Raw genomic sequence first — 25,213 nt, forward strand, 5'->3', positions numbered from 1 at the left:
TCTTCTCCTTTTCATCCATTTATTTAGGTGGATACTTATGTTCTTGACGACGATACGGTTGTACGCTCATTCCGAGTTAACATTCATAAAAAGTCAACAGAAAAAACGTTGTCTTTCTAATATCTAATACAGAATTTATCATAGAGGTAATTCTTGAAAAAAGCTCTTATGTTAGCATAACGAGTCTTTCAGTTCATTTGGCAGTCAATTACATGTAATTTTGTAGTCAATTACATGTAAATGTAATTTTCAGCACATATTGAAATTGTTCTTATGAGGTACATACGAGGTCCTAGGGACACCTCATCAGTATCGTTCAGGCTGCGACATTTCTATTTTATTATTAGAGAAACTGATCTTATGTATACTTTTTATCTCACTAAAAGAATGAAAGATAAGACATTTATAAAAAATACTGCACGAGAAACTTTTGTAGAAGACGACAGCAATCAAATCTTAAGCAAGCAAGGTTAAGAAGAGGTAAATAATTCAGCTTATTGCCTGAAATTTAAAACCAGCAGGCAAAACTTGTAATTTTGACTATAGATGTTGTTATATTAGTAACAGCGATGTCCAGAGAACTCGTGGCTCCTCACAAATGCGGGTAGTTTCCTCATAAATTATTCATCATATCATAGGCTGTCACGTCGCTATCAGCTTGTGAAGGGTTCGCTATGAATGGTGATTTATTTTGACATGGTACCAGAAAAGTCCCAAAAGGGTTCATTTTTATTCTTTGGTGATATTTTATTGTTGTAGATATCGCTGGCAGTATTTTTTTAATGCAAATGTTTTATATTTTATATGATGGTGTTAGTAGTGTGAATAGTGTGATGCTGTAAATAGCTGAATATTAAATAAAAAATTAATAAATAAAAATAGATTTTTTAACTAAAAAATTAACACAGGTTATTTTAATAAAAGCTAAGCTATATTAAGTATCTAAATCGATAGCTGGCCTGTATTGTATCTTACGAAAAACGTAATAAGAAAATCTTTAAGGCAATGCAAAGCTCGCTAGCCATAGCTAGTATGTCATAAACAGCAAATAATAAAACCACATCCGTCTTAAAATCCCATCTCACAGAATTCATAAGCAGCAACAGTAGAGAACTTTATTTGCCCGCAAATAGTAAAAAGCTTTTAAAAGTTTAAAACACCGCAGCTACCGAATGCGAAGTAAAAAGTGAAGCAAGCAGATACTGCTTTTAACTGGGGGCGCCACCGGTACTGTTTAAAATACATGAAATAGTAATAACTGTATATCATTCATATCTGAAACCTCAGATACTTCGAGTGAATTTAACTTCAAGTCAATTTAAATTTATCGCTGTGTTAGTTAAAATTTAATTTATAAGATAAAAGTTGTTAATGGTATGCTATGTAATATTATTTGCATATTTGCGTTGTTCAAGAGTTTCAGGACAGCTCAAGTACGCATAGCTAGATGATGTAGTATCTTTCATCAAGTCTCCTCGACTAACCATTTGCATTTTGACGATCTCATAGCTGTGTGATGAAGTCGCTCATCTTTCATACAGTTTTCATAACCGTCCGTCGTTGGATCGCCATCAGGCTATACTGGGTTCGCGTGTTTGGGCCCATTACCCTAGTTCTTGCCTTGCCTATGTTAATTCGCACAGATAATAGCTGTACGTGGTCTAGTTTAGTCTGTGAATGCCTAGATAGTGGGTAGTCAGTATTTCGGGCCTGATAGCTTTGTCTAGAATGCGTTCGGAATTCAAAAAAATCGGCAGCTTCTTTTGTTTTTGGACGATTTGACCGGTCCTGTTATCTTGACTGTTACAGATTGCGGGAGGGTTTCATTATTTTGGGTTTAGTTTCTTATCTGAAATGTTGCTTTTGTTTCGTGTCACTTTAAAATAACAACATCTGAATTTGGAAGATTTTCTACTATTTAAAGCATGTTGTAAATTTTGTTAAACCTAATTCAATTTCTGAAGTACAGGTACAGAATACTCGGAATATACACGGTAGGTTTTATTTATTTTCTATACTAATTTACTGTATTATTGGGCAAAATGACCGCGAGCTCGTCGATGTAGGTCATTGTGTCACCCGGTCCCCGGGCCACATCCTTTCTACCGAAAAGAGTGATAAATCTGAGTGTCTTCTCTTCCTGCAGTAAGAACTCTTCAAAACAGATGGATTATTTCGAATCTGAAATTTATCGAGACGAAGACGAAAGAATATTACCTATAAAAAATATTTTTCGCACGACCTTAAGAAGTGCATGAATTTATTTATATCATTTTCGCGGGTGAACTGTGGTGCCTTTTTGATGATAGTTTCTTGAAGTAACCAGATCACAGCTCTCAGCATTTTGTAGGTGGAACTTTATCGTTGCTCGCGAGTGTATGTTTTAGTACAGTTCTTTTGGTTTACTGCCATCGCCTGTAACAATCTAACTATTAATTTTATCAATTTATATTTATTTAAAAAGTCTCTAGAAATTTCCTCCAAAACTTGCATTTATAAAAGGCGCAGGTGTCTTTGTTCTCAGCAATGTGAGAGTGATACCAAGTTTGGGAACATTCCAAATTGTTTGATCGCTATTCTATCGATTTTTACGAAAATACGGTCTTGATATAATGACACAATTTATAATCTTAAACGCTTTGGAAAATTTCTTCAGTTTTTTGTTGTTGAGCAATCTACTTTTCTATTCTATGGGCGGGTGGTACCTGCAAAACTGCACAATATTTAATTTTATCATGTTTAAAAAATATATATTTTTTGCTACCTACCTTTTTTGGTACCTGCACGTACTTCCGAAGTGCGTGGTATTTGTTGTCTCAAAAGCTCACCTGCTATAACCCTTCTCCGTTATACAATGTCATCTTAATTCCTAAAATTGGCAAGTGGTAGGTCCAAGCGGGCGGGTGAAGGCCGGGTCACAGGTTCGGTCCGGCCGGTCTTGACACAGCTGCGTTGGCAACCCGCCACCAATAGTAAATCCCGGAGCCACTGCAGCAAACACTGAACGTGGATGATACCAAGCGATTGTTATCTGGCCGTTTTATTTGCTTTAAAACGGGGCCGTAGTTTTAAGTCCTAAGGAGGTTAGGTTTTGTTGTTTTCTTGTCAGTTTTTTTTTTGTTTTTTATTTATTTATAATGTCATTATAGTTAAATTGGTCATATGATTATATTGCACAAACCTTTAGTTATGTTTATTTAGTTTATATAAGAACGTTAATTGATAAAACCGTGTAATCAAATCAAATCTGAAAGAGCACCCAGCAATAGATAAAGATAACTCAAGTTTATCAAGTGCATTGACCTTTTGGCACAGTCGTAAAAACCAGAATAAAAGTTCGTTTGACACAGACCCCAATAATAATAACCTACAAGATGACACGCAACGCTTTGGCAGAGATCCAATGAGGATTTGTCAATTCCTTCGTACTTGTACAGTCTGCCCCGGCTATATCTAAAGCCAGCCAACTTTCTCTTTATTGTTGGTAAACTATTTCAGGGTTATGAAAATTCGCGCGCAAAATCATACGGTTATTTAAATATGGCGATGAATTCTATAATTGTTCATGTTTATGTATGTATATATATGGTAGTATGGTACTTAGATGGGCAGATATTTCATGCGGTAGTTTGTAAAAAATAAACGGTTCAAAAGTAGTATTCGTTATTTGAAATCTCAGTTTAAACGCTGAAACCGCGCCTTCAACCTAATCCGCCTTGTTCTTTTTCTCAAAAGACACATTACTTAAAAATCCTATCTCACCCCTAGGAGACATTAGTTGCAAGATGGCGACCAAAAGTCTTGCTTCTTCATCCATTACTGGCTATAGCTGTGGTTTGTGAGAGCACCTTTGAGGTTACTATGAGCTTCTATATGTTACGTTGTATAAGTATGTTCTTGTTTCTATAACTATGGCATTATATTTACTTACTTGTGTGCCACCCATCAACCCTACATTTAATTTAATTGTACCTCCTAGTTATATTAATTCAACAACATTTGCCATTACAGTCCCTTTTGCATTATAACCTAATATTATTCGAAGGTAAACGAAGCCTATAGTATTATGTGTATTAGAAAACAAAAGCAAAACTAGGTAGTTTATCAAAATGGCCGCCAAGTAAGGGTTGCGATTATCAGGGGACCGGAAGGGCGGTATGGGCCAGCCTCCCACACATAACACGTACACGAGCCTCAAATAATAATATACCTAGCTAGTAGCTGGCTCTGTCGGTATGATGTATCGGCCTTGGAGCCTTTTTGTGTTGCAAATTCGTTGCCAGAATTCAGAGCACCTACCAAGAGGAAGGATAGATAGAACATAACAAGTACTACTTGGGAAAGTCTGAAATAGAGAATTTACAAGGACGGTGAAAAGATACCACGGTGACGTGGGAATTTTGCGTCCATCGCAATCCATTGAGATATGACTGTGGACTTTTATTCACTTAAAGGTTGGTTACTTAGGTAGATTTCTTATTGCAATGGTATGTAGAGTACAGTAGAGTGTGAATAGGAAAACTGAGTGTGAGCCCGCTGAACCGATAACCTTTATGGTCGGAAGAAGGCCGAGGACGCATAGCCTAAGTGCCATCCACACTTGGCCACAATTGATTATATTCAAACGCCAGACACCGTGAAAGCTCCTGAAACGCCGCACCTGAACCCTGGGTCGGGCTTAAATAAATCACTCGGTTACAAAAGTTGTGTCACAAAATGGCAGCATCAGTTTTATCTCGCAGAGAAAGAAATATCGAGGGATCCCAGATTTATTGGGCATTTTGTCTGTCGCTTTTTAAAACCTTTACGTTTTCTGATGACGCGACGGCATAATGTGTTGTGTTTTCGATGTTTATTTTTATGTTAAGGTTTATCTGCGTAGTCTACATAGTTATTTATATCTGCCATAAATTATTAATAATTGATGAAGGTAGGTCCTTCGGATATAGGTAAAAAATCCTCTAAAAGCCCCGTTAATTCAGAACATACGAGTATACAAGCACTGCATTTATAATAACAATTTGTATATAAAACGGATAGTTTCATTTAATGTAACTGTTAATTTCATTTCATATCTCTTCACAATAATAAATACACATAGGCAGTATAAACTGCTTTCAACAGTAAACGCTGATGGTGGCCATTAATTGACAGATAAGTGCCGCTATGCCATGTCGGGTTTGAATCACTATTAACAAAATAACGATTTCATAAAACAATTGCCACGATTCTACGTGGTTTTGTTCCACTTCGGCTAACTGATTTTCCCCCAAGAAATTAAAAAAAAAATACTATACATACGTCCCTAATATTTTATGAATGAATACACGACTTACGAGTATTAGTAGTGTAAGAGTAGCCGTAGATATAGTTATGATATGATTTAGATATAAGTAATATATTATGATTATGTGTGGCTACTGAATATTTTACTTTAAATACAAAAATAAGTATATAGTACAGTACCATTATTATCCTTCTTACAGATACACGGCTTCAGTATTTATCTTTTTAACATCTTTCAGATCCATACAATTTAAAGCAATGGTGCTAAAAGATTGTCGATAGCTTATAAGCTAAAAATATAACTCAGTGATGTTAAACCGAATCGTAAAAGAACAATAGACGAAGAGTACCTATCTATGACGAAACAGCGTTAATAATGCGTGGTCATTGGTCATGGTTGTTCAAGGTTGGTATGCTTTAATAACTCTTTGATATTGCATAGTATTTTGTATTAATACTAGTATACAAGTTAGTATACTAACATACAAAAATTTTAATGCAGTAAAAAAAATGGCTAACTTCACAAAAAAATATATTGAGAAAAATAAAACTAGAAAGTGGGATAAAAGCTAGTATCTGAAACAAAACACACCCACTGTGTCATTGATCGGCCCCTGCGCGATAATAGCATGACCTCATAATGACTACATCACTTGCACATTATGTGACGATGTTATTGCTTTGTGAACCGTACATTGGAGCGTCGTCGTGCGGGGCGTTTTTATATAAAACTAGCTGGTCCCGCGAGCTTCGCTTCGCCTTAAGTTTTCCCGTGGGAATTTCGGGATAAAAAGTAGCCTATGTTCTTTCTCAGGGTTTAGACCATATGTATACCAAATTTCATCCGAATCCGTTCAGTAGTTTTGGCGTGAAAGACTTGAAAGAGTAACAGACAGACAGACAGACAGACAGAGTTACATTCGCATTTATAATATTAGTTAGGATTTGTGTAAGGTTTTACTTTAATTTTATCCATCAGTACTTATAAACTTTCGCGTTTATAATATTAGTAGGAAAGCTGAATCGTTTGCACAAATTATTTCACAAAGTTGAACTTTTGTCCCTAAGCAGTAACTTTTATGCTAATCATGTTTTTTTTAACATACATTACACACATATTCCTTTAGTAATACATATTTTTATTTCTGTAAGTATTTAAAACTTGGTAACCATAACCAATGCCGCAATGTATAGGCATCGTTGCGAGAAAGTAGAAAGTATAATCGAAGAACCTAGTTTAGTAATTTCATTCACTCCCATTAGGAGGTATGTATTGTATAACTTTTTTTATCACAGTTCATCTAGATTTTTTCTCATTCTAAAAAAAAGCACTACAAGTAAGTACTGTAATTAACAAATCGATGGTAAAGTCTAAATTCACATTCCGGAAACTAGGGGCTGTACTTATAAATTTCCTACTGACCTAATAAAATAGTGATGGAAATATAGGCTTTATTACACCGTCTACGAAGGTGGCAGGTGGCTAGTCACGCGTTGACTTCCAACTGACCTTCCGACACCTCCGACGCCACCTGACTCCGGGTCAAGCACTGGCATGAGTACACTGAATTTCAGACAACTTCCATATTATAGCAAGTTATGATTGTTATGAAAATGTTTCGTTCTTATATTAAATGCTCTTTATTTGCACCAAGAAAAAATACAAAATAAAGCTTAAAAATAAAAACAGTACAAAAAGGCGGCCTTATTGCTTATAGCAATCGGTTCCTTTGTTTTATTAAAAATATTTAAAAACTTATATACCTACCTATTTAAAAACGCCCGCGCATTGTATTTGATTCTATTTTTGATTTCGAAAACCCGTGGTACAGGTAAAAGTTTAAAACAATAACTTCCCTTAATGTCTAGAACAATCACCGAAGCTTTAACCCTGAACCCGTTAGCGTAATAAAAAAAACGAGAACGGCGAAAATTTATCTCAATATTTTTGCCATGAGCCTCGTGCGTGCATGCCACCATGTCAGGGGGTTTACTCTCTAAATCGCCGAACGAACGGACAAACATTTTCACGCAATCAGCACACGAGATTTCTTGAGGTTTCTCTGATGGATCGTATCAGAAATGAGGTTATCCGTCAGACTAGACGAGGACTAAGGTTACCGACATCGCTGTCAAAATATGCAAGCTGAAGTGGCAGTGGGCTGGTCATATCTACCGAAGAACCGATAACCGTTGGGGTAGACGAGTTCTCGAGTGGAGTGGAGGCCACGAACAGGCAAACGCAGCGTGGGACGCCTTCCTGCCCGCTGGACTGACACCTTAGCCGGGTAGCCGGTAGTGGTTCGATGAGAAAGGCCGAGGACCGAGTGTTGTGGCTGATTATTAGCAGATGATGATGATGATACAACGAGATAGAGCCGTAGTATGCGCAGCGCTCCGAAGCTTCGGAAAAATAAAACTGTAGCGCTAACCACGACTGCCGCTTAAGTGAAAATTATCGTTCGTTCGTTCGTAGATTTAGAGAGTGACCCCGCAGACACGACATTATGCAAATGGCCCGTGGAGTGCGAACGAGTGCACGCTGCACGCATAACCTAATGCCATTATAAACATTATCCCCCACCCTGCTGCTGCCGTAAGCTGGGGTTATATGCACGCATGCTGCAAGGGCATCTGGTGGAATGTTTTTAGTCTTTTCATAGTGGTCTGGAATATTTTGTCAGCTGCTGAAAGTCGTTTACTTCTGAATCCGGAATAAATGCCTGCTGAAATAGAAATCTTCTTCGCTAAACCAATTTGAAATCGGTCGTGTCATGTGTTGTTCCAAAACGGCTAGACCGATTCGCATTCGGTTGTTTGTATATTCCTGTTATTAAGTGGGTGGTTATCAAAAAAGTTAATTCGTTGTATTTGCATACTTCCAGTTATGTTTCAGGTTTTGTGTATTTTTATTCATATTTCGTACCTTCCGGTAGTTGTTTGCCTTAGCTATTAGTCGTTTAATTTTATGTGCATAATTTATTTATTGTTAGTTGTAGTGACGTAGGTCGTGATTGCACGGAAGGATTTTATTTTAGAACTAAATGAAATAACTTTTAAGTTAATTTATCTACCTTACCTAACATGAAGGTGAAACGTGACAAGAAATATCATCATTCATCACATCACATCACACATGAAGTGTCAAAGTATCCAAAGGCCGTAATCTTCTATGACAAAAAGGGACTAAAGGTTTAAAAAACCTTTTTTGTTGGACGTGACTGCGAATATAACGTTTTGCGTTGCGCTCGCCCCCTGGGACGACTACCGTTTCGAATGTATGTATAGTATTTATTTTACGAGCTGAAACCCTGAGTTGTACATTTAACGGTACACCCTGTGCCATGTTGTGATAGGGATTCGGTTTTGGTACGTTTGTAGGTACATGTTCAATGGAAATTGGTTTGAGAAGCCGTGTTTCATGCTGCTTCTGAATAGTGTGATTGAAGGTTACGTCACGTTCTGTTTTGGTGTGGTTTAGGTAGGTATAGGTACACGTAAAATTATCGGGTTTCAAGTGTGTATTTGTCTGACGGTCTGTGGCAACGTAACTAGTCATGATTAGGTAGAGGTGCCGAGCAAAAAGTAGGACCTTTTCCCAATGTATTTATATCTTTACTGATGCTACTTTATGAGTGTTAGACGCAAATTTCATGACGCCAATTTCGGCTGTTTAAAAGTTATGAGGTCATTGCCCACAGCCGGGTGTTTTTAACTTCTATTAGGTTCTGGACTGAGTCAACCAATCAGTGGACTCCATCAGTAAACTAAGTGAGTGAGTCAGGGTTATTGAAACAGACTAATGAATGAGGAGGAAATAATGTTTGTGACCGATGCGAAATATTCCCTGTCTTGTGTATTTTCACGGGAATTTAAAAAGGAAAGCTCTCTTTTGGAGCTCACAACACGCTTGCCTGCAATATATTTATGTTTACACATTGCGTATTGACAATACGTCAATTTATTAGTAGGTATATTACATGGTTCACACATTCACGTCCTCACCTTGGTATCCCTGAACTCAAAACTTATGGCGAGGCAGCGTGGTGACCTGATAATGACCTAGATACAGTGCGCTACAGATAATTCAGGACACCTGGTGCTGCAGCGCCGTCTCTCTGCACGCCAGTGTACGCAGATGTTACACGTGTGGGGCTAATTCCGGGGCTTTCAACCTTGCCGGCTTTAATGTCATTGTGTGAATGTTACAGTCACATTACAGGGCAATGATATAAAAGTAAAGTTTGACCGTTAATTGTGAAAAGATAACAAAAGTTTATGTACTTATAGTTTAAATACGCATTAACATAGATTCCGATTTCCGATGCTTTATTATGCCAGATTCTACCTTCGCAGTCGCCACACAGAATGGGGTATTGAGGACTCCCCACAGAAGCGTAATTGTAAATGTCATCTGCAGCAAAGTACCAGCACCCTTCTCCACGACATAAAGGCGCTTTCGGAATGGTTATACCCTTGTTACACCTACCGAGTAGAGTGGCGAGACAGTGGGCTACTCGGCCGATCCTCGACCAATGACCGGCTTGCTACTGACCGAGTGCTCGGCCAAAGATACTGTCTCGGCCACAATTGATAAGAGGGCCAAGTGTAGGTTTTCTTAACCGATCGAGCAGTGGAAATCACCTAAAATTTGTATGCTCGCCACTGCTCATACGGGGCGTAAAGACTCGCACTTCCCATGGTATCTATTTCGTAAACAAAGTTTTCCGGTTACGAACGGCGGCGTTTTTTCCTTGTGAGGAATTTCCATGTTATGCGTTTATATCGGAGCTACTACTAACGTACTATGCGAGATTTAAGTGTGTCAGCGTCATCTTTTGGAAATGTCCCCGATTTATCACAAAACACACGAGTGCCCCATATTCATTAGAAAAGTGCTGCCAAAGTACTGCCACTTGTCATGTAGATCAGCGATCGTTCTTTACCACTGAAATAAAAAAGTTATAGGATGCTTTAGCTATTGAACTGTTCTGTCACTCGCTGTCAGGGAGCAATATAGTGTACGTAACAGTTAGGTAAATACAGTAATAATTCGGTAAATACTGATTGAACTGCGCCAGAACGCCCAGAAAATAATTACCAACAATAAATTGTTATTGGTTGTTTGACATGCCATGATTTTAATTAAACATAGGTTTACGCTGGTACTTACTTAAATAATTTTCTTTCTTCATTAAATTGTAACCATATAATTATACTATTTAAAATATAGCATAAACTTCTACATAAATGAATACGATACGAAACATCACTACGGTGTACAATAATATGGAAAAAAAGAAAATGTTAAGCATTTTAAATTTGAAAACCGAATTCTAAACCTAACCAATCAACGGTTGCTACCAACTGTCAGATTAAAAACGGCATCGCATTCGCGCGCTTTTAAATTGAATGTTTCAATGTTGCCACTCCGTGATCTCAAGGCACCGGAAATTTAATTGCGTTTGCTGTTTCCGTTTTCAGCGGTTTCAATCTAATCACTTTGCCACGGAAAGTATTTGGTATTCTGTTTTGTTACTTTTAAACTGTAACCGATGGATACTTTTCCATGATTATTAATGCACAAAGCAAGGTGTTAATGAAATCATATTTTTGTTACAGGTACGCTTCACCAAGATTACGCGTAGGTACTTACACATACTCAGGTAACTTTTCAGGTTCTACATATATCTACACATTAACCTCTAACGCGTACCAAAGATAATAAATAATCTAAGATTGTGAGAAGTTTCCCAACTGATGGTTTAATATAGAGGATACTGCCGGAAAAGGGAGTCGAAAGCGGAAACAGAGACGGCAAAATTTATAGGCTCCATTCCTTCGAGTATTGCCAGCTGGAGGCCTAATAGAAAATATTGTTTTATTTTATTCCGCTCCTCGTAAATGGCGCCAGAAGCAGAGATCCGGTGTTGCCTGTTTATTGCGAGTAGTGAGCCAAGTTGGCGGGAAATGGGCTAAAATGCTGTTATTGGATGAAGGTGATTTCAGTAATTTCGAGGATAAATTGTGAGGTTTACGTTTTTTTATTCAGGTGCTATTGTCAGGTTTATTAGCAATTTTAGTGCCCACTTTTTTACTATATACGTTTATAAATTAATGACATCATTATAATTATATTCGCTCGTGCTTTTCATTTATTTCAGGTAGGTAATTTTTCAATTCAATTCTCATGAAACTCAAAAGCCTGCCAATAAGTTATGGACTATTTGCAGGATATCTATCTAAAAAGGACGTGTTTAATACGATTACTCATACGCCTGTTTAAACATATTAAACAAGGGATCCGCAGCATCTACATACAAAGCGGATCTTGTTTGCCCTGCCAAGTAGTGACGGATGTGGCGCTCTACGGCGCCGCTATTGTTCTGAGTTTTCATATTTTGCACACAGAGAAGAATTCATGTTTCGCGCTATAGTGGATGTCCGGTCACAAAAAGGTGTTTCTAAATTCAAAAGAATCGATAGGTCTGTGTAAAATCTGTTACTATTTTAATAAGAACGTCTGAGCAATACCTTTCCCAATACGCAATATCTTTCAGTAACTGTCGGAAAGTGTTAGTCTAAAGGTAGATTAAACAAAAGCCACTGGCATTATAGCTTCCAGTTCCCGTATATATTTGACTGCTATTAGCTTTCAGGTTCAGTCTCTGGCAACGTTTCACATTGTATTTACCTCTTGAATTGGATTCGACTGTTTTATATTCTCACACAGCGTCACTATTTTCAATTTTGAACTGAAGCACTCTTCGTAAACACGCCACTGTAAAGTCTAAATAATAAATATCTCCCGTTCGGACGATATATCTCTATCTCTTTCACTGGCATTGTGTGGCCCTCAGAACAAGTACTCTGCGACCGCTCGATGTACAAAATTGCACGCCGCCATATTGATGGATCTACATTTGTATTGTTGAACGGGCCCCGCGAATGTTGCTAGACGACAAATCACCTCGTAAACGATCTTTGTTCTTTAGGGGTTTGTTTTTAAACAAATAGGTATGTGAGTTTCTTTGTCTGGTCATACAGCTTATGTTTCCCTTTGGTTGTATGGGTTCTATAATTCCGTACACCTTCATTAATAACGACCACCCGTAGGTAGGTATCGATCCATATGAAATTCATATCTCAGCTAGGACCATTGCAAAATTATAGCTATATAGGTACACATTTTTACCTATGTGTAGGGAGAAATATTTAAAATGTTCCATTTTATTTACCTTTGTTATTAATGAAACAATTACAAAAGTGTTGCTTTTAAAGTCTGTTGTAGGCCTTATATTAAATTGCTCGAGCATTTTTATTGGGCTTCTCTTTATTAAGGCTTCTTCGGATATTTTATAGATGCTATTAAACGGTAACCAGTAAGTAATTGATTGATTTAAAGGACTCAGTTTAGCACCGCAAATCTTCCAATTCGTCGAGCTTTATAAAGTTATTAATCTTAAGAAAACTTCTTCGTGAATATCATTTGTCTTACGCCGCAATGTGTTCAACACATCTGTGAGTTTTAAATACGTTTAGTTTCTTGCTAAAGTTCTCTTCTTCTTTATTCGAGTGATTGTTCTGAGGATCAATTCCCAATATTCCGCCAACCTATATATATATATATATATATATATATATATATATATATATATATTTTATATATATTTTATATATATATATATATATTTCAGGTGATTAGATTGTTTAATACAATGATGTCTGCGTTAGCGCAGAAACACTTATCTCCTTCGCGGTAGTCTGAAAGAAAGGGTAGGTACTGTTAGTAATAAGGCGGCCAATTGTACCATGTAATACCATCCTTATGTAATTTATGTGTTTGATATTGAATAGTTATGCCCACCGCGGTGGTTCTCACACACTATTCGATGAAGACGAAATTCAAACATTAGTGTTCTAATAATGCTGTCTGGTTTTCTGGCAAACGAGGCAGTATGTGGATATTGGCTGCGGCCATATTTGAATTGGACCGTTTCTCACGCATGAAGGGGCGAATGGGTCGTAATCGATGAAGAGTCAATTGCTTCTATGGAGGGAAACAGGCGGGTAAACACTGAAACTCACTCTAACTTGGTCTTGGGACTGAATTGCTATTGAACTTTGAACACCAATGAAAAGACTAGCCACCCATGCATGCCATTGGCTAGTTTGTGAAGTTTGTCAGAACTGTCAACAGTTGAGTTAACAGTGGAGTTGATTCGAATGCAATCACTGAATTAATTCAAATTGTAATTGAAAATCGGAGTCGACCCAGAATCGAATCGAATTTATGTCGTAACGAATCCGATTTCATTATGATTAAACTGTGGCTTCATTTTCTGTAGGCAAAGTTTTACAGGGTTTATCTTATTTATTGAACTTACCAATTTAAATCGTTTCAAAATAAAACGGGTGATTAAAATATTATATTTTTGTATTTAAACTCACATTATCCTTTTTTGTGAGCTTCGTTTACTTGTCCAGTTTGGCCTTATTTTGAAGATTGTGGTATATGTATATTTTTTATAACTTACTGAGCCATTGTAGTAGTATCTAATGTTACTGACATTATTTATCCAACCCGTATTATATCGTCCATAGCAACATGCCTTTTATACCCGTGTATTGTATCAACGTAATCCATTTTCTATCCTACTTTATATTCTGGGGAAGATTGATTGTAATTGAGCTGGCCCATCCTCTATAAATATCCTATTTAGGTAGGTATATGTACATATAGCACTATGGCGTAGGTTTATTATATTTATGATTAGCAACATAAACTTATGTGACTCATTCTTTCTTTTTAATATGCATGGAAATCTATTTTTATTAATTTATTTTCTCTATCTTTTTCTTGTTGCCCTACGGCATTGAGTAACCCGAGTCCGCGTTGTTCTATGCCCTACGGCCCCTGTCAGTGGGGCAAAGGCAATAAATAGCTTTCATAAGTTTCAGCTTCGTTTATTTTGGAATTGGGTCATCTTTAATAGTACCTATGCATTTTAAAGATACCCAAAAATTACATAGTTACTACCTTGAATCCTTTCTTGAATCCGACAACATTCGCAGCATCCACGTAGACCGTACCTGCCATATACGATATGTGTATTATATACCAATGTATATATTGAGTTCATGTCTATAAACTATAAAGTGTATCCTTCGGAGCTGATCAGGGATCAGGGTCGTGCAGAGACTAAATGTGAAATATGGCGCAGCCGAGAGAATAATGAAGCTGTTCAGATTTATTAGGCAGTGGATGGAGGCGGATAAGTAGTTTACTTAATAAAAATATATAGGATCATATTTTAGTATTCTTTGGTCTCAGTTTTCTTAAATTTAAGATACTAAAAGCCTCCTACGGCAATATATATAAAGAACGACAGTCATATTTTTGTGATTAGGCAGACGCTAATCTAGTGAGTCTAGCTAATTCACGTAACTTTTTCTGTGTAAATTTTAATAGAAAATTTACATCTACGTATTGCTGTGATAGCATACATCATTATGTTATTTCTTTCTTTAAATGTGAAGAGGATGGAAACATGAACTATTTTTGTCTCATTTCATGAATATCATTAGCACACATTCACATACATACAAAATAGTGACAACTATTCTAGGGTGTGAGCGTGTTAAAACCGCTCCGCTCACCGCTCAACCTTACCCCAAGTCCTCAACCTCACGCCCGCGGCTAAAAAGTCTGGCTCCCGATACCGTATTTCAAAGCAGATTACGTAAAAAGTTACCCTTATCCGTCCACTGGCAACACTAATAGTTGGCGGGGCTTACCCCGAAGCCGAGTTGGGCCAAGTTGGCTGGAGAGAAGCTACATGTGATACCTCCGGGTTTTATTGGGCGGAAGTTTGAGAGATTTGGTTGTCGAGTTATGAAGCTATTTTGTGAGTTAGACTTTAGATTTTGCGTGAAGTATGAATGTGGGACCGGGTGTGGCCGCGGAATGCGAGGGTCGTGGTGCGATTTGAGAAATATGTTATGCTTACTATTATGAAACTTTACGTAAAAAGGCTTATTTTTTTTCTGTCGTCATTATTTATTTATTTATTTAATACTTTATTGCACAAATATGAGATATACTTAAGTGTACAAAAAAGGTGGACTTAGTACCATTTATAAATAAAAAAGACTTTTGTTTATTTGTTGTTAGTGGTTACCATTCAAGAAATTAGTTTGTTTTTCTTCGATACGATTAAATTGATACAAATTTAGGAAGATAGCGTAAACAGCGCACGAAGAAAACTAATACTTCTTCGTTAATGAAATTGATTCAAGATAGGAACCGCTGACATTGTTGAGTATTTATTATCATCATTATAAAACTCTATAATAATTATCGTATATAAATACTCCCTATGTGTGTACATAATAATATAACCTATTAGTATTACCCATTTCATAATATTGCTATAATCAGACCGGAAGAAGCAAGGCTATATTTTAAAATTCACTGAAATATTTTGTAGTTTCATTTTTAACGGGAAGAGATTTACTCGAAACCTCTTCAACTAAAGCTCCATCTCCATAGAGGCTTTTAACGCATTAAAGTGGGTCTTAAAAAGTATAAAGTTCACTTTATGAATAAAAGTGAAGAATAGTTACGAGCTTTGAAAACTGGAGCTAGTGCTCAAAAATAGTCATTAAACCGTTCCTTGCGTAGTTAGTTGCACTTACCGACTTCAAAATATAATGATGGTCGGCAAATTAATGTATTAGCATTTTACATTAGGTGTTGTCATTACATCATCCCGCGTCATTTAAGTGACTTATTGTTATATTGGTGGTACAGTACAATCGACTGTTGATGAACAGTTCAGAATCTGTCAATTTAGTATCTGTTTTTTTAAAAAAAACAGACTTTACTAGCTATAATAGATATCGTAAACATTTCCGTGGTAAATATATTATGTACATTTGAAATATATTATTTCTTACATACTATTTAAAAGTACTTATACTAAACTATCTATATATTTTACAAATAAAAAAGATAAATACTTATAATAATATTCTGGCCTGGAAATATTCTACCCTTAATAAACAGGAGTTTATCAAAGGTAGAATACTTCTTTTAGTTCGCTGCCGTCGCCTGGGATGGTTCCGATTATTTCTTAAATATTTTATGGGTACAATTGCAAGTTTTAACCGGTAGTGGTCGGGTTGGGGTGGCTACCTAAAAAAATTAAGTTTTAAGTATGAAAACTAGGGGGGCTGAGAACATTTATTACTGACCTATGTTTGACATATTTTTGTAGTTTTAAAAAGCAAAAATCAATAACCCTCCTTTTTGCTTCGCCGAAGTCTTTCTTTTTAATATGCATGGAAATCTATTTTTATTAATTTATTTTCTCTATCTTTTTCTTGTTGCCCTACGGCATTGAGTAACCCGAGTCCGCGTTGTTCTATGCCCTACGGCCCCTGTCAGTGGGGCAAAGGCAATAAATAGCTTTCATAAGTTTCAGCTTCGTTTATTTTGGAATTGGGTCATCTTTAATAGTACCTATGCATTTTAAAGATACCCAAAAATTACATAGTTACTACCTTGAATCCTTTCTTGAATCCGACAACATTCGCAGCATCCACGTAGACCGTACCTGCCATATACGATATGTGTATTATATACCAATGTATATATTGAGTTCATGTCTATAAACTATAAAGTGTATCCTTCGGAGCTGATCAGGGATCAGGGTCGTGCAGAGACTAAATGTGAAATATGGCGCAGCCGAGAGAATAATGAAGCTGTTCAGATTTATTAGGCAGTGGATGGAGGCGGATAAGTAGTTTACTTAATAAAAATATATAGGATCATATTTTAGTATTCTTTGGTCTCAGTTTTCTTAAATTTAAGATACTAAAAGCCTCCTACGGCAATATATATAAAGAACGACAGTCATATTTTTGTGATTAGGCAGACGCTAATCTAGTGAGTCTAGCTAATTCACGTAACTTTTTCTGTGTAAATTTTAATAGAAAATTTACATCTACGTATTGCTGTGATAGCATACATCATTATGTTATTTCTTTCTTTAAATGTGAAGAGGATGGAAACATGAACTATTTTTGTCTCATTTCATGAATATCATTAGCACACATTCACAATATTGACATACAAAATAGTGACAACTATTCTAGGGTGTGAGCGTGTTAAAACCGCTCCGCTCACCGCTCAACCTTACCCCAAGTCCTCAACCTCACGCCCGCGGCTAAAAAGTCTGGCTCCCGATACCGTATTTCAAAGCAGATTACGTAAAAAGTTACCCTTATCCGTCCACTGGCAACACTAATAGTTGGCGGGGCTTACCCCGAAGCCGAGTTGGGCCAAGTTGGCTGGAGAGAAGCTACATGTGATACCTCCGGGTTTTATTGGGCGGAAGTTTGAGAGATTTGGTTGTCGAGTTATGAAGCTATTTTGTGAGTTAGACTTTAGATTTTGCGTGAAGTATGAATGTGGGACCGGGTGTGGCCGCGGAATGCGAGGGTCGTGGTGCGATTTGAGAAATATGTTATGCTTACTATTATGAAACTTTACGTAAAAAGGCTTATTTTTTTTCTGTCGTCATTATTTATTTATTTATTTAATACTTTATTGCACAAATATGAGATATACTTAAGTGTACAAAAAAGGTGGACTTAGTACCATTTATAAATAAAAAAGACTTTTGTTTATTTGTTGTTAGTGGTTACCATTCAAGAAATTAGTTTGTTTTTCTTCGATACGATTAAATTGATACAAATTTAGGAAGATAGCGTAAACAGCGCACGAAGAAAACTAATACTTCTTCGTTAATGAAATTGATTCAAGATAGGAACCGCTGACATTGTTGAGTATTTATTATCATCATTATAAAACTCTATAATAATTATCGTATATAAATACTCCCTATGTGTGTACATAATAATATAACCTATTAGTATTACCCATTTCATAATATTGCTATAATCAGACCGGAAGAAGCAAGGCTATATTTTAAAATTCACTGAAATATTTTGTAGTTTCATTTTTAACGGGAAGAGATTTACTCGAAACCTCTTCAACTAAAGCTCCATCTCCATAGAGGCTTTTAACGCATTAAAGTGGGTCTTAAAAAGTATAAAGTTCACTTTATGAATAAAAGTGAAGAATAGTTACGAGCTTTGAAAACTGGAGCTAGTGCTCAAAAATAGTCATTAAACCGTTCCTTGCGTAGTTAGTTGCACTTACCGACTTCAAAATATAATGATGGTCGGCAAATTAATGTATTAGCATTTTACATTAGGTGTTGTCATTACATCATCCCGCGTCATTTAAGTGACTTATTGTTATATTGGTGGTACAGTACAATCGACTGTTGATGAACAGTTCAGAATCTGTCAATTTAGTATCTGTTTTTTTAAAAAAAACAGACTTTACTAGCTATAATAGATATCGTAAACATTTCCGTGGTAAATATATTATGTACATTTGAAATATATTATTTCTTACATACTATTTAAAAGTACTTATACTAAACTATCTATATATTTTACAAATAAAAAAGATAAATACTTATAATAATATTCTGGCCTGGAAATATTCTACCCTTAATAAACAGGAGTTTATCAAAGGTAGAATACTTCTTTTAGTTCGCTGCCGTCGCCTGGGATGGTTCCGATTATTTCTTAAATATTTTATGGGTACAATTGCAAGTTTTAACCGGTAGTGGTCGGGTTGGGGTGGCTACCTAAAAAAATTAAGTTTTAAGTATGAAAACTAGGGGGGCTGAGAACATTTATTACTGACCTATGTTTGACATATTTTTGTAGTTTTAAAAAGCAAAAATCAATAACCCTCCTTTTTGCTTCGCCGAAGTCGGGTAAAAAGAAGCGCAAAAGCCGAAAATCTAATAAAATGTTGAACAAAAATGTCAGCCGAATTATCAGTATTTCACAGAATCAGCAGTAATTGGCTCGCATAAACCTCCGACCCGCCTGCGTTTAACACCCTGTATACTCCGACAAAAATGCTCAACTTAACGGCCAACGGTTAAGTACTCAACTTAAAAGGGTGGTTATTTGCTAAGTTAATTAAGCCGAGCTAAATACGGAGAAGTGAAGGATGCAGTTTGAAACACTGATGATTATAGTGCCTGATATTAGGTAGGTACCACAGACGGGTAGAAAAAGGCAGATTACTAGTAGGTATTATTATAAAATCAAATACTAACTAACCTAACCTAATAGAAATACAACAAAAAAAACCAAAAAAAAACACACACTCACGCCTTGTACTAATTTACTCCCTTGCGGGGTAGGCAGAGGTGCATTGCTGCCAGAAATACAAATTTACCCACAAATAGTCAAAAACCTTATATATGTAAAATCGTGATTGTGTTCTATTCATAGTTATTTCTTTGGTTTGGTTGAATTTGTTAAAAGTAAGTGAAATAAACCTCCCATATTTGCCAAACAGTTATTAAATGAAAAGGATAAACTTAAACTACCTCACTGTGTAAGTTTCACTGTAGCTGTTGTGATAAAATTCTATGAAGTGTAACTAGAAACTATAAAGTGGGATTGTAAAAAAGCCCGCTGGCGCTTGCCCGTTGTAGGTTTACTTCTAGGACATACCATTTATGAGTTTCAGCGCGTTGAAAGAAACGGACTCGTGTCGACACAAGCTGATTATTTTCTGTTTTACGTTGCTGTAACAGACTTACGATCTTTTTCCACTATTAGAGTCCGTTTGGCATAAAAACCTTTGTTTATTTTAAATTAAAATTTCGGCTGGTTAATTAATATGTATTTTACCACGACAATTATTAATTAATTATGATATCGGGTGTCGAGGTCGGGCGGTGCAAAAAGGTCTTAATCTATTGTATATTACAAAATTTTTCGGCTGGTTTCCGGTTGATCATTTCAATATCTCTAACGAGAAGAGCTAGTGGGTGTACCGCTTAGATATTCTATAAAAAACTTATTATAAATCACCGACGAATATCAGTCATATTTTTTAGAGGAACCTGTTGTTACTCAATTTGTAAATTGGTTGAATTTTCCTAAAAACATGAAATAACAGAAATATCAATGCCAACATAAGTTCATCATGGAATCATGGGTGAAGGGTGAATAACTAAAATCGCCTAGGAGACGACTATTTTTCTTTGTTTTCCTTTTTATTTACTATGTTACCTAAGTACTTATTAGTAAGCTCACGCAATAAAACAAAGGTTTGACTACTAGGTACTACCAAAATGTTGGTAGAGCAGCTGTGTCCGTAGTCGCTCGATGTCGATGTAAGAAAGAGCCTGCAAAAAGTAAAAAACTTTCTCTACTAGACACAACTTATTTTTGCTCACAATTGTAATAACAGTAGGTTTTTATTACTTTTTATCCTAACTATTATTGTGCCCGATAGTAGAAAGTTTTATTTTACGAGAAAAACGATACAAAGTTACATTTACATTATGGAATTTACTATATTTAGAGGAACAGGAATGTTGTGGATTGATATGATCTTCTGTGACCTGAATCACATCCCTATCAAGATTAGCCATTATAAATGTGAATTCGCTGCATCTTACACTGGTTTATCAAATTAAATAATGGTTTGTTTTTACCGTGGTCTCCAATCAGTGTTGTTCACAGCGGATGTGCAGGTCAATTGAGTTGATCTCAATTTGTAGGTACGTGATGTCAGTGTTCCTTAGTTACTCTTTGCATAGGTAACGAACCTGTAAATTTCTTTGTATACTTGTTAGTATGTTAGATAGGTATATTGTTTATCAAAAGAAGAAAACTAGGAAAACTGATTTTTATCTGATTTTTTCAAAATTATTTTCAGGTTAGTATACAAAAATAGAAGGGTCCTATAAAAATATACTAGGTGAATAAATGTACGAGTGCCTACAATATTGCCAGATATCTCAGAACAAGCGGTCACTCTATATCCTAATTTGTGGTCACAGTTATTTCAAAAAATTACTTTAATATTTCTCTCCGTTATTACTTATAGAACATTTCCCTCACATTAGTGTCTCCACTCGCCACTGCAGCCGACATGGTCAATTCTTTTTCACTTGTTTTTTCTTTATTCCAAAGTTCTCGGTAACCACAGCCAGAATCAGCGTTCTGAACTTAAAAGTTAGCGTCAAGTAATGCATTTTGCTTTATTTTTCTTTTTTCTTTGTCGTGGTTGCAAGCAGGCGTCTAGTAACTAATGCCTTTGCCGAGACAAGACAGTATTTCGCTGTGTTTTTTATGTCTTTTTTGTGTCGTGCTGGCGGAAAATGACGGCACCTTTTTTGTGCATTCTTTTTGTACAAGAGTATTTATGCTAGCTATGAACAAGATTGCACTGACAAAGTGATTGTTTGTTAGTCTATTTATTAGTCTTATAAGCAATATACACTCGTATGGGATAATGATATTAATATCCCATAGCACCCTATTTCGGTTAAAACATGACTTACAGGGCTATAATATTCCTCTAATATACAATATTCCCGTAAAATGTACCCTCTTAAACTAAAACCTAAAGCCCATACTTCAGTGCCCACTATCGAAACTATTTTCATAAATATTCTCAGGTTCCAAACTTAATGAACGTCCCCGAAGCTTAGCCGATAGTTTTAATGAAGTGTAAAAGCTTTGGGAATATTCGGAAGCGGTGCATTACCCCGCCGCGGCCTCCTCCTACTTGAATATACATTTTAATCCAGCGGCTCTCAATGTTTTACATATTTTGTATTCTTCTCTTATAATTATTATGTACGAGTTATTTTTTTATTATTACACTTTATTGATTGTGTTCTTGAAGTGTGTGTTATAAATGTATGACTTTTCTTTCTTTCTTATCTAACGACATCTTGCTAGCCGCCCATTAGAAACTAGTAATGAAGTTAGGACACATCGGCAGCGTCGTAATAATATATCTTGTGAACGGAAATTCTGTTTGATAAATTATTATATTAAAAAAATACAATTGGTTTTAATGGCATCCCGGCGCACACTTTGAGAACCGCTGGCTCAAACCGTATTATCGTTGTAGCGCACCACACTAGCTGTGAAATATTTGGTCGAATTCAGCGCGTTTTCAGTTCTGCTTGGCTCAGTTATTAAATTTGAAAGTAATTGGAGCTTTGCACTTTCAGGAGAATGTTTCAAGTTTAAGATTTATTGTATTAGACGAAGTTTTCATAAGTAGGTAACAGTTTTTTGAACTCACGTTTGTCTGATCAATAATAGGCTGACACAGGATACATGACACATCTTATTTTATCATCTGTTTTACATCATCATGGGTCTGTATATGTATATGCGGACTCACAACTGTAATCCCCGAAGGGGTAGTCAGAGGTGGCTCACAAACGAGCCACCCACTTTTTGCAGCACATTTGTACTCACGTGATAGGTTGCGAACCATATCGCGGTTTGGGAATAATTACAATGCACTTAGGATACACATCTAGAATCTAGATGTGAAGGTTTCCTCACGATGTTTTCCATCACCGTTAGAGCACGTGGTATCATTGTACTTAAACTCCTTAATTAAAAACACAATTGAAAGAATTCATGGGTACAAGCCAGGATTTGAACCCACGGCCTCTCGATTGACAGGACGAGGCCTTATCCATTATGCCACCACCGATCAGGGGTCCGTAATTATACATTCTGGATCTAGACCTCTCTCAAGGAGTGCCACAATACCCTGTCCTCGGCTTTTTTCACTGAGCCACTACCAGCTACCTGTCTAAGGTAGTTGGTCCAGCGGCCCGGAAGGCGTCCCACGCTACGCCACGCCTGTTCGTATACATAGATTAGGCTAAACTCAGATTTAGTATTCTTCCAGCATCCTGCCTATTAGTGATGCACAAAGCACCGCCTGGAGACCCCTTGTGGCTTTAGTAGGGATACGCAACACATAGAGTAAATTACAAGTATACTGTATTAATCGACCGTCTCGTACCGATGCGCTTTTAGGATACTTAATTGCTACATGGAGATATCAGCGTAAAAGTGGCACATTAGGTATAATAATAAAGTGATTATTGAATATAAATGTTACCTTTGCGCTTCTTTATTATCGTGTCGGTGACTAAAACTAGAGTTAGACTAGTGTTGCATGATTGCATGGTATCTCTTCAAAGTTTAATATTTCATCAGGCAAGTAGATACATTAGCCCTTCAGCAGATGTAGCAGGCAGTAAGTGCTGATAAACTCAGTGATAAGTCTCTTTAGCTGTAGGTGCTTCTGTGAAAACTAATATTTCAGCAACTTTGAAACGGAGGGATCATAAATCACCCAAGGCTTATTTTCCTTTGAAATTACATTTCGCTGAAGGAAATAAACGTAATTAAGGTTCTAACCGGCCCTAAGAGCCCTCATCAACTGCTGTTTGTTTATAATTACATAAATCGTAACGTTCGGACTTTAAATGTAAATATCTTAGCTGGAAAGAAAACTCTATCTCTATCGATGTGGTTGTCTGGAAGAGATTACTTTTAGTAATAAGGCCGCCGATTGTACTATTTCTTTTTGATGTTTGTGAAACTGTTTCTGTTTGTGTGCAATAAAGAGTATTTTATGTTTTATCTTTATCTCTTCCTAAGTAGGTAATATTGGACTATTCTTGGGATTACAATACAATACAATACAATACAATACTCTTTATTTGCACCAAAATAGAACATACAAAAAAAAACTTAAAAATAAAAAACAGTACAAAAAGGCGGCCTTATTGCTTATAGCAATCTCTACCAGACAACCTTAAATTAAGTATACACGATTAAGTATACACGATGTTACAAAAGTGGTATAGTAAGTAGTAAGCCAAAAGTGAGTGACAATTCAGAAAAAACTTATTGTTAGTGATACTATTTTTGACTAGACTAGACTGAGTCGGTTACTGTTAGGTTACCCCGTACATACCCCGTACATAGGTATATACTTATATTTATAGTTCGATATAATATTATGTCTGTTTTATGGCTTGCTAGGTGTTATACATATTAAACAGATATACTTACGACAAATATGATTCTTACATTCATTAAAATTCAAAGCCCATGCCTACATACATGTTGAAAAGTCATGATCTAAATTGTAATAAGGGCACACCAAAACTCCCTGGCTCGAAATAATTTTGCTTTCACAACGATGTTATCTCATTTAAGCCTGATAGAGGACCCCTATTAACCTTTCCGTAGATTTATTTAAACTTGTTCAGTAAAATTGTAATTACCTACGGCTAAAGTTGTGTTGATAGAAGGGTTAAATTATAAGATAATTAATTATGTATCTGTGTGGTGTAGGCCTGTAGAGGTAGATGGTTCCAAGTGTTAGAATTAATTGTAGGTATGACAATTTTATTTTAATACAAAAATATGTTGTTTGTTACAGGTAAAAATAACGTAACTGAAAGAGACTGAGAAGTATCACAAAACAAGGTAATTTAATTATTTATGTACGTATCGAATAATAACTTTTCGTAAGCTAGGGTCACACTAGGCTGTAACTGCTTTAGATTCCATTTGTCTGCAAATAGTGTATTCTATCCATATTTTCCCCGTGTAGTGTGAAGTGGCGGTGTTCGCGACAGTTGCCGCCTTCCACTCTACCTCCACACTGGTGTTCTAGATTTATCTCATTTGTGGAATAAACCAAGTACCACTCACTGGGCTTGAAACATAACATTAATCTGAAAGATAACTGTGTATGGATATACTTAATATTATTGTTTTTTCAACGTCTTCTGCAGAAACAACTTATGCCAGATGTTGTCGGTACGAAGTTCTAAAAGGAAAAGCCAATCCTCTTTGAGATTGGCACGAAGAGTTCGCTAACTAGGTGTCTGGTGGTTCGATGCAAAAATACTCAACAAACTACGTCCACGTGGAAACTTTCACGTTCAGAAACCTACAGCTCGCAGGTTGGCGCGGG

The 25,213-nt window shown here is 36.3% G+C and overlaps 1 protein-coding gene across 6 annotated transcripts in view; it reads left to right on the forward strand.

Moving 5' to 3' along the window:
• Positions 1-25,213, forward strand: part of LOC105382854 (syntaxin-binding protein 5) — a 182,338-nt gene that overhangs the window by 8,747 nt on the left and 148,378 nt on the right. The window lies entirely within an intron of this gene.

The sequence above is a fragment of the Plutella xylostella genome, chromosome 23 (assembly GCF_932276165.1).
Source record: "Plutella xylostella chromosome 23, ilPluXylo3.1, whole genome shotgun sequence".
Classification (NCBI taxonomy): Eukaryota; Metazoa; Arthropoda; class Insecta; order Lepidoptera; family Plutellidae; genus Plutella; species Plutella xylostella.